The sequence below is a fragment of the Cetorhinus maximus genome, chromosome 2 (genome assembly GCF_964194155.1).
Source record: "Cetorhinus maximus chromosome 2, sCetMax3.hap1.1, whole genome shotgun sequence".
In the NCBI taxonomy this organism is placed as follows: Eukaryota; Metazoa; Chordata; class Chondrichthyes; order Lamniformes; family Cetorhinidae; genus Cetorhinus; species Cetorhinus maximus.
In genome coordinates this window covers 140,666,149-140,679,060 of record NC_135880.1, presented here as the reverse complement: position 1 = coordinate 140,679,060, position 12,912 = coordinate 140,666,149, and positions in this window count along the sequence as shown.

Genomic DNA, 12,912 nt, shown 5'->3' with positions numbered 1-12,912 from the left:
CCTGCCCATTGCTCACTGTCCTGCCCAATGCTCTCCGTCCTGCCCACTGGTGACTGTCCTGTACACAGTTCACTGTCCTGCCCACTGTTCACAGTCTTCCCATTGCTCACTGTTCTGACCACTGCTCCCTGTCCTGCCCACTGGTCACTGCCAGGCCAACACCTCACTGTCCTGCCCCTTGCTTACTGTCCTGCCTGTTTCTCACTGTCCTGCCCACTTTTTACTGTCCTGACCACTATTCACCGTCCTGCACTCCGCTCATCGTCCAACCCACTGCTCACTGTTCTGCCCATTTCTCACCGTCCTGTCCAGTACTCACTGTCCCACCCACTGTTCACTGTCCTGCCCAGTGCTCACTGTCCCACCCACTGTTCACTGTCCTGCCCACTGTTCACTGACCTGCCCATTGCTCACTGTTCTGACCACTGCTCCCTGTCTTGCTCACTGGTCACTGCCAGGCCAACACCTTAATGTCCTGCACATTGCTCACCATCCTGCTCGTTGCTCACTGTCCTGTCCACTTCTCATTGACCTGCCTGCAGCTCACCGTCCAGCCCAGTGCTCACTGTCCTGCCCATTGCTCACTCTCCTGCCGCTACTCACTGACCTGCCCGCTACTCACTGTCCTGCCCGCTACTCACTGTCCTGCCCGCTACTCACTGTCCTGCCTGCTGCTCACTGTCCTGCCCGCTGCTCACAGTCCTGCCCGCTGCTCACCGTCCAGCCCAGTGCTCACTGTCCTGCTCACTGCTCGCTCTCCTGCCGCTACTCACTGTCCTGCCCGCTACTCACTGTCCTGCCCATTGCTCACTGTCCTGCCCGCTACTCACTGTCCTGCCCGCTACTCACTGTCCTGCCCATTGCTCACTGTCCTGCTCACTGCTCGCTCTCCTGCTGCTACTCAGTGTCCTGCCCGCTACTCACTGTCCTGCCCGCTACTCACTGTCCTGCCCACTACTCACTGTCCTGCCCATTGCTCACTGTCCTGCCCACGACTCACTGTCCTGCCCATTGCTCACTGTCCTGCCCATTGCTCACTGTCCTGCCCATTTCTCACTGTCCTGCCCACTGCTCACTGTACTTCTCACTTCCCACTCTCCTGCTATTGCTCACTGTCCTGCTCACTGCGCGCTCTCCTGCCGCTACTCACTGTCCTGCCCGCTACTCACTGTCCTGCCCGCTACTCACTGTCCTGCCCGCTACTCACTGTCCTGCCCATTGCTCACTGTCCTGCCCACGACTCACTGTCCTGCCCACTGCTCACTGTCCTGCCCATTGCTCACTGTCCTGCCCATTTCTCACTGTCCTGCCCACTGCTCACTGTACTTCTCACTTCCCACTCTCCTGCCCATTGCTCGCTGTCCTGCCCATTGTTCACTGTCCTGCTCATTGCTCACTGTCCTACCCACTGCTCACTGTCCTGCCCATTGCTCACTGTCCTGCCCATTGCTCACTGTCCTGCCCACTGCTCTCCATCCTGCCCACTGCTCTCCATCCTGCCCACTGCTCACCATCCTGCCCACTGCTCACCATCCTGCCCACTGCTCTCCATCCTGCCCACTGCTCACCATCCTGCCCACTGCTCACCGTCCTACCCACTGCTCACTCTCCTGCCCACTGCTCACTCTCCTGCCCACTGCTCACTGTCCTGCCCACTGCTCACTCTCCTGCCCACTGCTCACTGTCTTGCCCACGGCTCACGGTCCTGCCCACTGCTCAATGCCGTGCCCACTGCTCACTCTCCTGCCCACTGCTCACTGTCCTGCCCACGGCTCACGGTCCTGCCCACTGCTCAATGCCGTGCCCACTGCTCACGGTCCTGCCCACTGCTTCCTTTTCTCCCCACTGATCACTCTCCTGCGCACCGCTCAATGTTATGCCACTGCTCACTGTCCTTCTCACAGATCATTGTCCTGCCCATTGCTCACTGTCCTGCCCACTGCTCACTGTCCTGCCCACTGCTCATTGTCCTGCCCACTGCTCATTGTCCTGCCCACTGCTCACTGCCCTGCCGGCTGCTCACTGTCCTATTGACTGCTCACTGCCCTGCCCACTGCTCACTGCCCTGCCCACTGCTCACTGTCATGCCGGCTGCTCACTGTCCTGCCCACTGCTCACTGCCCTGCCCACTGCTCACTGCCCTGCCGGCTGCTCACTGTCCTATTGACTGCTCACTGCCCTGCAAATGCACTGTCCTAGCTATTGCTCACCATCCTGCCCATTGCTGCATCTCGCGCCCACTGCTCAATCTGCTGCCCAGCATTTGCTGACCTACCCGCCACTCACTCTACTGCCACTACTGATTGTCCTTCCCATTGTTCACTGTCCTGCCCACTGTTCCGTGTCCAGCCTTCTGGTTACTGCCTAGCCCACAGCTTAATGTCCTGCCCACTGTTCACTCTCCCGGCCGCTGCTCACTCTCCTGCCCACTACTCACTCTCCTGCCCACTGCTCACTCTCCTGCCCACTACTCACTCTCCTGCCCACTACTCACTGTCCTGACTGTCGCTCACTGTCCTGACTGCCGCTCACTGTCCTGCCCAGTGCTCACTGTCCTGTCCACTGCTCACTGTCCTGACTGCCGCTCACAGTCCTGCCCACTGCTCACTGTCCTGCCCACTGCTCACTGTCCTGCCCAAAGTTCACTGTCCTGCCCAGTGCTCACTGTCCTGCCCAATGCTCACTGTCCTGCCCAAAGTTCACTGTCCTGCCCAGTGCTCACTGTCCTGCCCAGTGCTCACTGTCCTCCCCAATGCTCACTATCCTGCCCAAAGTTCACTGTCCAACCACTGCTCCCTCTTCTGGCCACTACTCACTGTTCTAGCGACTGCTTACTGCCCTGCCCAATGCTCTGTCCTAGCCATTGCTAAATCTCTTGCCCATTGCTCACTCTGCTGCCCAGCGTTGACTGTCCAACCCATTGCCCACTGTCCGAACCACTTTTCACTATCCTGCCCACTTCTCCCTGTCTTGCCGGCGGCTCAATGTCCTGCCCACTGCTCAGTTTCCTGCCCACTGCTCCCTCTCCTGCCATTGTTCACTGTCCTGCCCATTGTTCAATGTCCTGGCCACTGTTCACTGTCCTGCCCACTGCTCACTGTCCTGCCCACTGCTCACACTACTGCCTGCTTCTCGCTGCCCTGCCTGCTGCTCACTATCCTGACCACCGCTCACTATGCTGCCCATTGCTCACTGTCCTGCCCATTGTTCACTGTCTTGCCCATTGTTCACTGTCCTGCCCATTGCTCACTGTCCTGCCCATTGCTCACTGTCCTGCCCACTGCTCACTGTCCTGCCCATTGCTCACTGTCCTGCCCACTGCTCACTGTCCTGCCCACTGCTCACTGTCCTGCCCATTGCTCACTGTCTTGCCCATTGCTCACTGTCCTGCCCACTGCTCACTGTCCTGCCCACTGCTCACTGTCCTGCCCATTGCTCACTGTCCTGCTCACTGTCCTGCCCACTGCTCACTGTCCTGCCCACTGCTCACTGTCCTGCCCACTGCTCACTGTCCTGCCCACTGTTCACTGTCCTGCCCACTGCTCACTGTCCTGCCCACTGCTCAATGTCCTGCCCACTGCTCACCGTCCTGCCCATTGTTCACTATCCTGCCGATTGTTAAATGTCTTGCCCACTGCTCACTGTTCAGCCCACTGCTCACACTACTGCCTGCTTCTCACTGCCCTGCCTGCTGCTCACTATCCTGCCCATTGTTCACTGTTCTGCCCAATGCTGATTGTCCTGCCCAATGCTCATCGTCCTTCCCGCTGCTCACCATCCTGCCCGCTGCTGTGTCCCACCCGCTGTTCCCTGTCCCCCCCAGTGCTTAGTGTCCCCCCCAGTGCTTAGTGTCTCCCCCAGTGCTTAGTGTCCCCACCAGTGCTTAGTGTCCCCGCCAGTGCTCAGTGACCCCGCCAGTGCTGTGTCCCCTCCCAGTGCTCAGTGCCCCCCCCCAGTGCTCAGTGTCCCCCCCCAGTGCTCAGTGTCCCCGCCAGTGCTCAGTGTCCCCCCCAGTGCTCAGTGTCCCCCCCCAGTGCTCAGTGACCCCACCAGTGCTCAGTGTCCCCCCCAGTGCTCAGTGACTCGGCCACTGCTCACTATGGTGCTGCGAACTCACTGTACTGCCCACTGCTCACTAACTTGCCCACTGCTAAGTGCTGAAAACTACTCACTGTGCTGCCCAGTGCTCCCTCTTCTGCCCATTGCTCACATTTCTGCCCACTGCTCCCTCTTCTGCCCACTGCTGCCTGTCCTGCTCACCGCTCCCTCTTCTGCTTAACGCTCACTGTCCTGCCCACTGCTCCCTGTCCTGCCCACTGCTCCCTGTCCTGCCCATCGCTCACTGTCCTGCCCACTGCTCACTGTCCTGCCCACTGCTCACTGTCCTGCCCACTGCTCACTGTCCTGCCCACTGCTCACTGTCCTGCCCACTGCTCACTGTCCTGCCCATTTCTCACTGTCCTGCCCATTTCTCACTGTCCTGCCCATTTCTCACTGTCCTGCCCATTGCTCACTGTCCTGCCCACTGTTCACTGTCCTGCCCATTGCTCACTGTCCTGCCCATTGCTCTCTGTCCTGCCCATTGCACACTGTCCTGCCCTCAACTCACTGTCCTGCCCACTACTCACCGTCCTGCCCAATGCTCACTGTCCTGCCCTCATCTCACTGTCCTGCCCTCATCTCACTGTCCTGCCCACTGCTCACTGTCCTGCCCACTGCTCACTGTCCTGCCCATCGCTCACTGTCCTGCCTACTGCTCACTGTCCTGCCCATTGCTCTCCGTCCTGCCCACTGCTCACTGTCCTGCCCATTGCTCACTGTCCTGCCCATTTCTCACTGTCCTGCCCATTGCTCACTGTCCTGCCCACTGCCCACTGTCCTGCCCATTTCTCACTGTCCTGCCCACAGCTCACTGTCCTGCCCATTGCTCACTGTCCTGCCCATTTCTCACTGTCCTGCCCACTGCTCACTCTCCTGCCCATTTCTCACTGTCCTGCCCATTGCTCACTGTCCTGCCCATTTCTCACTGTCCTGCCCACTGCTCACTGTCCTGCCCATTTCTCACTGTCCTGCCCATTGCTCACTGTCCTGCCCACTGCTCACTGTCCTGCCCACTGCTCACTGTCCGGCCCACTGCCCTGCCCATTTCTCTCTGTCCTGCCCACAGCTCACTGTCCTGCCCATTGCTCACTGTCCTGCCCATTTCTCACTGTCCTGCCCACTGCTCACTGTCCTGCCTATTTCTCACTGTCCTGCCCATTTCTCACTGTCGTGCCCATTGCTCACATTTCTGCCCACTGCTCCCTCTTCTGCCCACTGCTGCCTGTCCTGCTCACCGCTCCCTCTTCTGCTTAACGCTCACTGTCCTGCCCACTGCTCCCTGTCCTACCCACTGCTCCCTGTCCTGCCCACTGCTCCCTGTCCTGCCCATCGCTCACTGTCCTGCCCACTGCTCCCTGTCCTGCCCATCGCTCACTGTCCTGCCCATCGCTCACTGTCCTGCCCACTGCTCACTGTCCTGCCCATCGCTCACTGTCCTGCCCACTGCTCACTGTCCTGCCCACTGCTCACTGTCCTGCCCACTGCTCACTGTCCTGCCCATTTCTCACTGTCCTGCCCATTTCTCACTGTCCTGCCCATTGCTCACTGTCCTGCCCACCGCTCACCGTCCTGCCCACTGCTCACTGTCCTGCCCATTGCTCACTGTCCTGCCCATTGCACACTGTCCTGCCCTCAACTCACTGTCCTGCCCACTACTCACCGTCCTGCCCATTGCTCACTGTCCTGCCCTCATCTCACTGTCCTGCCCACTGCTCACTGTCCTGCCCACTGCTCACTGTCCTGCCCATCGCTCACTGTCCTGCCTACTGTTCACTGTCCTGCCCATTGCTCTCCGTCCTGCCCACTGCTCACTGTCCTGCCCATTGCTCACTGTCCTGCCCATTTCTCACTGTCCTGCCCATTGCTCACTGTCCTGCCCAGTGCTCACTGTCCTGCCCATTTCTCACTGTCCTGCCCACAGCTCCCTGTCCTGCCCATTGCTCACTGTCCTGCCCATTGCTCACTGTCCTGCCCATTTCTCACTGTCCTGCCCACTGCTCACTCTCCTGCCCATTTCTCACTGTCCTGCCCATTGCTCACTGTCCTTCCCACTTCTCACTGTCCTGCCCACTGCTCACTGTCCTGCCCATTGCTCACTGTCCTGCCCATTGCTCACTGTCCTGCCCACTGCTCACTGTCCTGCCCACTGCTCACTGTCCTGCCCAGTTCTCACTGTCCTGCCCACAGCTCACTGTCCAGCCCATTGCTCACTGTCCTGCCCATTTCTCACTGTCCTGCCCACTGCTCACTGTCCTGCCCATTTCTCACTGTCCTGTCCATTTCTTACTGTCCTGCTTATTTCTCACTGTCCTGCCCACTGCTCACTGTCCTGCTCATTGCTCACTGTCCTGCCCATTTCTCACTGTCCTGCCCACTGTTCACTGTCCTGCCCATTGCTCACTGTCCTGCCCATTGCTCACTGTCCTGCCCACTGTTCACTGTCCTGCCCATTTCTCACTGTCCTGCCCACTGCTCACTGTCCTGCCCACTGCTCACTGTCCTGCCCATTGCTCACTGTCCTGCCCAATGCTCTCCGTCCTGCCCACTGGTCACTGTCCTGTACACAGTTCACTGTCCTGCCCACTGTTCACAGTCCTTCCCATTGCTCACTGTTCTGACCACTGCTCCCTGTCCTGCCCACTGGTCACTGCCAGGCCAACACCTCACTGTCCTGCCCCTTGCTCACTGTTCTGCCTGTTTCTCACTGTCCTGCCCACTTTTTACTGTCCTGACCACTACTCACCGTCCTGCACTCCGCTCATCGTCCAACCCACTGCTCACTGTTCTGCCCATTTCTCACTGTCCTGCCCAGTGCTCACTGTCCCACCCACTGTTCACTGTCCTGCCCAGTGCTCACTGTCCCACCCACTGTTCACTGTCCTGCCCACTGTTCACTGACCTGCCCATTGCTCACTGTTCTGACCACTGCTCCCTGTCCTGCTCACTGGTCACTGCCAGTCCAACACCTTAATGTCCTGCACATTGCTCACCATCCTGCTCGTTGCTCACTGTCCTGTCCACTTCTCATTGACCTGCCTGCAGCTCACCGTCCAGCCCAGTGCTCACTGTCCTGCCCATTGCTCACTCTCCTGCCGCTACTCACTGACCTGCCCGCTACTCACTGTCCTGCCCGCTACTCACTGTCCTGCCCGCTACTCACTGTCCTGCCCGCTGCTCACAGTCCTGCCCGCTGCTCACAGTCCAGCCCAGTGCTCACTGTCGTGCTCACTGCTCGCTCTCCTGCCGCTACTCACTGTCCTGCCCGCTACTCACTGTCCTGCCCGCTACTCACTGTCCTGCCCATTGCTCACTGTCCTGCTCACTGCTCGCTCTCCTGCCGCTACTCATTGTCCTGCCCGCTACTCACTGTCCTGCCCGCTACTCACTGTCCTGCCCGCTACTCACTGTCCTGCCCATTGCTCACTGTCCTGCCCGCTACTCACTGTCCTGCCCATTGCTCACTGTCCTGCCCATTGCTCACTGTCCTGCCCACTGCTCACTGTCCTTCTCACTTCCCACTCTCCTGCCCATTGCTCACTGTCCTGCCCATTGTTCACTGTCCTGCCCATTGCTCACTGTCCTGCCCACTGCTCACTGTCCTGCCCATTGCTCACTGTCTTGCCCACTGCTCTCCATCCTGCCCACTGCTCTCCATCCTGCCCACTGCTCACCATCCTGCCCACTGCTCACCATCCTGCCCACTGCTCTCCATCCTGCCCACTGCTCTCCATCCTGCTCACCATCCTGCCCACTGCTCACCGTCCTACTCACTGCTCACTCTCCTGCCCACTGCTCACTGTCCTGCCCACTGCTCACTGTCCTGCCCACTGCTCACTGTCCTGCCCACGGCTCACGGTCCTGCCCACTGCTCAATGCCGTGCCCACTGCTCACGGTCCTGCCCACTGCTTCCCTTTCTCCCCACTGATCACTCTCCTGCGCACTGCTCAATGTTATGCCACTGCTCACTGTCCTTCTCACAGATCATTGTCCTGCCCATTGCTCACTGTCCTGCCCACTGCTCACTGTCCTGCCCACTGCTCACTGTCCTGCCCACTGCTCACTGTCCTGCTCACTGCCCTGCCCACTGTTCACTGTCCTGCCGGCTGCTCACTGTCCTGCCCACTGCTCACTGCCCTGCCCACTGCTCACTGCCCTGCCGGCTGCTCACTGTCCTATTGACTGCTCACTGCCCTGCAAATGCTCTGTTCTAGCTATTGCTCACCATCCTGCCCATTTCTGAATCTCGCGCCCACTGCTCAATCTGCTGCCCAGCATTTGCTGACCTACCCGCCACTCACTCTCCTGCCACTACTGATTGTCCTTCCCATTGTTCACTGTCCTGCCCACTGTTCCGTGTCCAGCCTTCTGGTCACTGCCTAGCCCACAGCTTAATGTCCTGCCCACTGTTCACTCTCCCGGCCGCTGCACACTCTCCTGCCCACAACTCACTGACCTGCCCACTACTCACTCTCCTGCCCACTACTCACTGTCCTGACTGCCGCTCACTGTCCTGACTGCCGCTCACTGTCCTACCCAGTGCTCACTGTCCTGTCCACTGCTCACTGTCCTGCCTGCCGCTCACTGTCCTGCCCAGTGCTCACTTTCCTGACTGCCGCTCACTGTCCTGACTGCCGCTCACAGTCCTGCCCAGTGCTCACTGTCCTGCCCAATGCTCATTGTCCTGCCCAAAGTTCACTGTCCTGCCCAGTGCTCACTGTCCTGCCCAGTGCTCACTGTCCTCCCCAATGCTCAGTATCCTGCCCAAAGTTCACTGTCCAATGACTGCTCCCTCTTCTGGCCACTACTCACTGTCCTAGCGACTGCTTACTGCCCTGCCCAATGCTCTGTCCTAGCCATTGCTAAATCTCTTGCCCATTGCTCACTCTGCTGCCCAGCGTTGACTGTCTTACCCATTGCCCACTGTCCTAACCACTTTTCACTATCCTGCCCACTTCTCCCTGTCTTGCTGGCGGCTCACTGTCCTGCCCACTGCTCAGTCTCCTGCCCACTGCTCCCTCTCCTGCCCATTGTTCACTGTCCTGCCTATTGTTCACTGTCCTGCCCACTGCTCACTGTCCTGCCCACTGCTCACACTACTGCCTGCTTCTCGCTGCCCTGCCTGCTGCTCACTATCCTGACCACCGCTCACTATGCTGCCCATTGCTCACTGTCCTGCCCATTGTTCACTGTCTTGCCCATTGTTCACTGTCCTGCCCACTGCTCACTGTCCTGCCCATTGCTCACTGTCCTGCCCACTGCTCACTGTCCTGCCCACTGCTCACTGTCCTGCCCATTGCTCACTGTCTTGCCCATTGCTCACTGTCCTGCCCACTGCTCACTGTCCTGCCCATTGCTCACTGTCCTGCCCATTGCTCACTGTCCTGCCCACTGCTCACTGTCCTGCCTATTGCTCACTGTCCTGCCCACTGCTCACTGTCCTGCCCACTGTACACTGTCCTGCCCACTGCTCACTGTCCTGCCCACTGCTCACCGTCCTGCACATTGTTCACTATCCTGCCGATTGTTAAATGTCTTGCCCACTGCTCACTGTTCAGCCCACTGCTCACACTACTGCCTGCTTCTCACTGCCCTGCCTGCTGCTCACTATCCTGCCCATTGTTCACTGTTCTGCCCAATGCTGATTGTCCTGCCCAATGCTCATCGTCCTTCCCGCTGCTCACCATCCTGCCCGCTGCTGTGTCCCACCCACTGTTCCCTGTCCCCCCCAGTGCTTAGAGTCCCCCCCAGTGCTTAGTGTCCCCCCCAGTGCTTAGTGTCCCCACCAGTGCTTAGTGTGCCCGCCAGTGCTCAGTGACACCGCCAGTGCTCAGTGCCCCCCCAGTGCTCAATGTCCCCCCCCAGTGCTCAGTGTCCTCGCCAGTGCTCAGTGTCCCCCCCCAGTGCTCATTGTCCCCCCCCCCAGTGCTCAGTGACCCCACCAGTGCTCAGTGTCCCCCCCAGTGCTCAGTGCCTCGGCCACTGCTCACTATGGTGCCGCGAACTCACTGTACTGCCCACTGCTCACTAACCTGCCCACTACTAAGTGCTGAAAACTACTCACTGTGCTGCCCAGTGCTCCCTCTTCTGCCCATTGCTCACATTTCTGCCCACTGCTCCCTCTTCTGCCCACTGCTGCCTGTCCTGCTCACCGCTCCCTCTTCTGCTTAACGTTCACTGTCCTGCCCACTGCTCCCTGTCCTGCCCACTGCTCACTGTCCTGCCCATCGCTCACTGTCCTGCCCACTGCTTACTGTCCTGCCCACTGCTCACTGTCCTGCCCATTTCTCACTGTCCTGCCCATTTCTCACTGTCCTGCCCATTTCTCACTGATCTGCCCATTTCTCACTGTCCTGCCCATTGCTTACTGTCCTGCCCACTGCTCACTGTCCTGCCCATTGCACACTGTCCTGCCCTCAACTCACTGTCCTCCCCACTACTCACTGTCCTGCCCATTTCTCACTGTCCTGCCCATTGCTCACTGTCCTGCCCATTTCTCACTATCCCGCCCATTTCTCACTGTCCTGCCCACTGTTCACTGTCCTGCCCACTGCTCACTGTCCTGCCCACTGCTCCCTCTCCTGCCCACTGCTCACTGTCATGCCCACTGTTCACTGTCCTGCCCACTGCTCCCTCTCCTGCCCACTGCTCACTGTCCTGCCCACTGCTCACCATCCTGCCCACTGCTCTCCATCCTGCCCACTGCTCACTGTCCTGCCCACTGTTCACTGTCCTGCCCATTGCTCACTGTCCTGCCCATTTCTCATTGTCCTGCCCATTGCTCACTATCCTGCCCATTTCTCACTGTCCTGCCCACTGTTCACTGTCCTGCCCACTGCTCACGGTCCTGCCCATTTCTCACTGTCCTGCCCATTTCTCACTGTCCTGCCCATTTCTCACTGTCCTGCCCATTTCTCACTGTCCTGCCCATATCTCACTGTCCTGCCCATTGCTCACTGTCCTGCCCACTGTTCACTGTCCTGCCCACTGCTCACTGTCCTGCCCACTGCACACTGTCCTGCCCACTCTTCACTGTCCTGCCCACTGCTCCCTCTCCTGCCCACTGCTCACTGTCTGCCCACTGCTCACCATCCTGCCCACTGCTCTCCATCCTGCCCACTGCTCACTGTCCTGCCCACTGTTCACTGTCCTGCCCATTTCTCACTGTCCTGCCCATTGCTCACTGTCCTGCCCACTCTTCACTGTCCTGCCCATTTCTCACTGTCCTGTCCACTGCTCACTGTGCTGCCCATTGCTCACTGTCCTGCCCAATGCTCTGCGTCCTTCCCACTGCTCACCATCCTGCCCACTGCTCACTGTCCTGCCCACTGCTCACTGTCCTGCCCATCGCTCACTATCCTGCCCACTGCTCACTGTCCTGCCCATTGCTTTCCATCCTGCCCACTGCTCACTGTCCTGCCCATTGCTTAGTGTCCTGCCCATTTCTCACTGACCTGCCCATTGCTCACTGTCCTGCCCATTTCTCACTGTCCTGCCCACTGCTCACTCTCCTGCCCATTTCTCACTGTCCTGCCCATTGCTCACTGTCCTGCCCATTTCTCACTGTCCTGCCCACTGCTCACTGACCTGCCCATCTCTCACTGTCCTGCCCATTTCTCACTGTCCTGCCCATTTCTCACTGTCCTGCCCATTGCTCACTGTCCTGCCCATTTCTCACTATCCCGCCCATTTCTCACTGTCCTGCCCACTGTTCACTGTCCTGCCCACTGCTCACTGTCCTGCCCACTGCTCCCTCTCCTGCCCACTGCTCACTGTCATGCCCACTGTTCACTGTCCTGCCCACTGCTCCCTCTCCTGCCCACTGCTCACCATCCTGCCCACTGCTCTCCATCCTACCCACTGCTCACTGTCCTGCCCACTGTTCACTGTCCTGCCCATTGCTCACTGTCCTGCCCATTTCTCATTGTCCTGCCCATTGCTCACTATCCTGCCCATTTCTCACTGTCCTGCCCACTGCTCACTGTCCTGCCCATTTCTCACTGTCCTGCCCATTTCTCACTGTCCTGCCCATTTCTCACTGTCCTGCCCATTTCTCACTGTCCTGCCCATATCTCACTGTCCTGCCCATTGCTCACTGTCCTGCCCACTGTTCACTGTCCTGCCCATTTCTCACTGTCCTGCCCACTGCTCACTGTCCTGCCCACTGCTCACTGTCCTGCCCACTCTTCACTGTCCTGCCCACTGCTCCCTCTCCTGCCCACTGCTCACTGTCCTGCCCACTGCTCACCATCCTGCCCACTGCTCTCCATCCTGCCCACTGCTCACTGTCCTGCCCACTGTTCACTGTCCTGCCCATTTCTCACTGTCCTGCCCATTGCTCACTGTCCTGCCCACTCTTCACTGTCCTGCCCATTTCTCACTGTCCTGTCCACTGCTCACTGTGCTGCCCATTGCTCACTGTCCTGCCCAATGCTCTGCGTCCTTCCCACTGGTCACTGTCCTGTACACAGTTCACTGTCCTGCCCACTGTTCACAGTCCTTCCCATTGCTCACTGTTCTGATCACTGCTCCCTGTCCTGCCCACTGGTCACTGTCAGGCCAACACCTCACTGTCCTGCCTGTTTCTCACTGTCCTGCCCACTTTTTACTGTCCTGACCACTACTCACCGTCCTGCACTCCGCTCATCGTCCAACCCACTGCTCACTGTTCTGCCTATTTCTCACCGTCCTGCCCAGTGCTCACTGTCCTACCCACTGTTCACTGTCCTGCCCAGTGCTCACTGTCCCACCCACTGTTCACTGTCCTGCCCACTGTTCACTGACTTGCCCATTGCTCACTGTTCTGACCACTG